Raw genomic sequence first — 4614 nt, forward strand, 5'->3', positions numbered from 1 at the left:
AAAATCAAGAGTTGGACTCCCAAAGTGATTTGTGTTGGAAGGGCACTTAAATCTCACCCAGTTCCAGACCCCTGCCGTGGGCAGGGACACCTTCCACTAGAGCAGGTTGCTCCAAGCCCCTGTGTCCAACCTGGCCTTGAACACTGCCAGGGATGGGGCAGCCACAGCTTCTCTGGGCACCCTGTGCCAGCGCCTCAGCTGGTGTGAGATGTGGGGTGGTACCCAAGATGGGAAAATCTACAGTGGTTTCATATCTTCCTCTGCTTGCAATGGCTTTGCATAGCAGTAGGAGAGGCTGGGCCTTAGGCACTGCCAATTGCCACTTTTCTCTGAACTGGACACTGAGACACTCTGGAGTGTGTGTCTAGAGGCTGAAGTATTGCACTGTTAGTACTGGCTGTGGTAGAGCTGGGCAGGAATGAGAAGGGAGCAGGGCTTGGCTGAAGACAACTAAATTGGGAAGCTGTCACTGCATTTGTCAGATAATTCTGGCAGAACTGAATCTGTTATGACATGGCTTTTCCAGACTCCTAAATACAACCATCTCCTGGGGGTGCTAAACCTTTGCTTTTCAGAGGCTGTGAGCTCTTAACTGCAGTAATGTTTAGAGATGGGACATTTCCCCCAAGCTTAGTAGGAAAACATCATATATAGCAAAACTACTTTAGGGTTCAGGTACATCTTGCAATGAAGTAGTTTAACCTAACCAAGCAATGCAGTGTTTTAATAAAACCGCCAAGAAATAAGTAAGGTCTGTAGCTGTGTTCATTATTGAATAGCATAAATCTTTCAAACTCTGTCCTGGAGCAAGGCAAGCCAGTATTCCTGTTTCAAGGCTCAACACATCATGGTATTAAGACTGGCTGCTATTTGCAGTGGGAGCAAAGATGGTCCTTCCATCCCTTCTGTCCCAGCATTGTCATGTTACCCCAGGGACTCCCCCAGTTTTAGCTCCAATTTATTTGGGCTCAACTAGCATGAATTTCAGTGGGAATGTGTGTATAGAGGCTTAACTTAGTCCTTGCTGAATAATACACCCTTGTTGGGGCTGTTCATTTGACACTTAATCTATTTTCTGTGATCTAATTCTCCTCACTCCCCTTCTTGCTAGGACAGTGGCAGAAGCTTCAAGTACAGGTAAGCTTCTGGCTGGTGTTGCTCTGAGACTACCCATCACATCCCTACCTGAACTAGAGATGTGTGTTTCATGCCATGACATCAAGAGCCTGGAGCCTGAAAATGTCTATGCTTGTAGTTGCTTGAGATTGTGACTGGTGGCATTTATCCCTTTCACATGGCTTGCTTATCTAGATGCCTTATCACAATGCAGGTGTTTTTACTGTGCAGAAGGATAGCTCAGAAAAGGTAAATCCCTCTTCTAGATGTGGGCAATGGTGTGAAAGGGCTTGCCTTGAGTGAAGGAGGAGGTGGAGGAGAGCTGGCCCCACAACTCTGGCAGAAAAGGCTGCTTCAGATGGGGAGTTTAGCCCCCATGGGCTGCAGAACTGTCTGGCTGATTCCCAGGCAATCCGCTGTGAAGGATGCATGGCTCTGCAGTTGTGATCTCTGCTTGCTCTGGCTCAGCACCATGGGGAGGTGCCATGGATGAGTCCTGGAGTGAGCCTTGGGTGCAAGCACTGAAGTTCAGTATGGGAAGAGCTGCCCCTTGGCTGGGGCAGCACATGTAGCCTGTGCCCGGCCTTATACCCAGACACCAGCAGTTTTGCTCAGTAAAATGGAATGCAGCATGCTTAGGCTCAGGAAGAGATGAACGAGTGGTTTCAGGTATTTAGATGCTGCTTCTTGCATGCTCTGTGTTTTTCAGGTAGCTTGAGTGGTTCCCTGCAGGGTCGTCTGTTCTGCTGCTCTGTGTGATGGCCCTGGATTACATCAGTGTTAGTTTATGGATGCAATTAATAACTTGGATTTAAGATGCTCCTGTAAGCATTGTGAAAAGGAGTCATCTGTAACCGCCAGTTGGTGTTGTTAGACCTTTGGCTTGCTCATGTCCTGTGACTGAAAGCATCTGGCAGTAGGTAAGACCAGTTTTCTGTGTAAGTATTGCTTTATATTTAAACTTCTGTTTAGTTCAGAGTTTTCTGATGTAACATTAACTCAGTTTTTGTGCTCTTAAACTTTTCCTGCAGAACTTTAAAGTGTGGTTTAAACTGAAACCTGCTTTTATTATTTTCCACTCAACTGTCAGTCAGTTGACTGCATTTTTTTGACTACATGATAAACGCCTTCAATTTCAACATATTTTTGTGCTGTCTGCTCAGCTGTAGAAAAAGGAGCTCAGTGAGCTCTAGTGACTCAGTTATGCAGTGACATTGTGTGATAATGCAGCACTTCACCTGCCTGGCTATGGGTAAGGCCAGTGCTCAGGACTTGTAGGCTGAGACTCTTGAAATAGCACCAAAACTGCCAAAGTCTCGGATGGTGTCCCCTGCATTAGGCAGTGATGTTGCAGTTAAGTTGCGTACTGTGCCTTTTGCTGGCACATATCCATTAGTGCTTAACTGAAGAACTGTAAGCCAGCCACAGGCAGCATTTGGAAGCCAAAAGGAGTCACAGGCATCTTCACTCTGTATTACAGTGTTTAGGTTAAAAGGGATAATCCAGCCCAAGCCTCCTCCTGGGGCAGGATCACTGGGAGCAAGACTGTGTTCTGCTGGGGTCTGGATAAACCCATAGGTGGAAACTCCACAGCCTCTTGGGCAGCTTGTTCCAGTATTGGACCAGTCTCATGGTCAAAGAGCATTTTCTTGTGTTCATGTGGGATTCCACATACTGCAGTTTGTGCCCATTGCCTCTTGTCCCATCAGTGTGCACTGGTGAGTCTGCCTCCTTCTTCATTCCCTCCTGTCAAGTACCTGGACAAATGGGTATGATCATTCCCAAGCCTTTTCCTCCCTAGGCTGAGCAGTCCCAGCTCTCTTAGCTTCCTCATACAAAAGATGCTCCAGACTTTTAGGTGTATTTTTGGCCTTGTGCCGGACTTGCTCGAGTAAATCCATATCTTGTAGAGAGGAGAACAGACCTGGGCATGGTACTTGAAATGCAGGGCTGAATAGATGGAAAGGAAATGCCTGGATCCTGGCCAAACAGGATGTTAAAGGGATGTGAGAGTATCACATTCCCCAAGTTATCTTCATGAGGGATGGACAGCCGGGGGGCAGAGCTTGTTTAAAAACAGTCTGAGACTATATAAAAAGCCTGATGGGTGAAGGAAGTGAGCAATGCCTGTAAATATGTGATGGGAAAAAGTAGTGTGTTAGACAAGCAGTAAATCATCTTGAGAGACACTTCAGTGACTTATTGGAAGTAGCTATGAGAAGTTAGTGGGACACACATACACAGAAGCCCTGGAACCCAGTTGTGTGTGAAGTATTTTTTCAGATGCAGCTTGGGTATGGCTTTAAGAATTATCTGTTGCATCTAAGAAGATAAACTTGTATCAGAAAGGTGCATACATTTGGAGGGAGAGAGAGGAAACTGCTGGTTATAAGTTTGGAGTGCTGTGTGTTCCAGTGATGGGCTGGAGGGGGGCAAAATCCATGCGTCTTACAAAGTAATAGCTGGGTAAAGGCCATTAGGGAGCACAAGTGCTGGATGACTAAATGGCCCAAGGAACTGTAAATTCAGACACTGGTATGGATAATAACTTGATCTGGCTAAATAAAAGGCTGGAAAATACTATTTGTTCAAAGCTGTCAACTCAAAGATTGCTGTTTTCAGACCTGCTATTCCAGTGGGTTATTTTGACTCTTCTGATTCAGATGTGTGAGTTGGTGTAGATGCCCCAGAGTTGGCACCAACTCTTCTTTGCAGTGAGAGATGCAGTTCAAGAGATGAGCAGCCAGATCTGGCCTTGAACACTGCCAGGGATGGGGCGGCCACAGCTTCCCTGAGCACCCTGTGCCAGCGCCTCAGCAGCCTCACAGAGAAGTAACCTCATGGTTATCTGCAGCTGATCATGTGAAGAAAAGCCTGATGACCCTTGATGTAACCGGTAAGTCTGGTCATTGCAATGGCAGTAGGACTGGTCTGGTTTTCTGCTTCAGCCACTCAGACTATTTCTTCTCAACAGCTTTCTTACCAGTGCCTTTTGAGTTTCCTATAGGGAAGTGTTACATACCCAAGCCAGGTATCAAAATCAATAGATGATGATAATGAGTATAATTTTTTCATGCACAGAATGGGAACTTTGCCTGCCAAGGCTCTTCATTCCTGCCCTCTTCTCCCATCAGTTTAACCTGTAGTCCCTGGAGCATTAACCTAACTTGGCATTCCTCAACATCACAGCATTTGTGTTTGAGATTATGACGTCTTAATCAAGGAATATGGATGGAAATGCCTATGAAGGCAATGCAAGCCACTCCGGGCAGATTGAAGCTGCAATCCTGTGTTAGCCTTCAGGAGGCAGAGCACTGAGATGCAACCTCTTGCTGCTGCAGACCTGTGTGCCATCCCCGAGTGGGTACCTATGTGGGGTGGTGGGTCTGAGCAGGAGTGCTGTGCACATGCCTTGGAGTACAACAGGAAGAGGTGGGGTGAGCCCTTGTGGGCTGAGGGCTGTAGCTTGAATTCCTCTTGCTAATGCATCCTAGCAAG

The sequence above is a fragment of the Pezoporus occidentalis genome, unplaced genomic scaffold (genome assembly GCF_034315485.1).
Source record: "Pezoporus occidentalis ecotype Australia unplaced genomic scaffold, CSIRO_AGI_Poc_V1 ctg118, whole genome shotgun sequence".
NCBI lineage: Eukaryota > Metazoa > Chordata > Aves > Psittaciformes > Psittacidae > Pezoporus > Pezoporus occidentalis.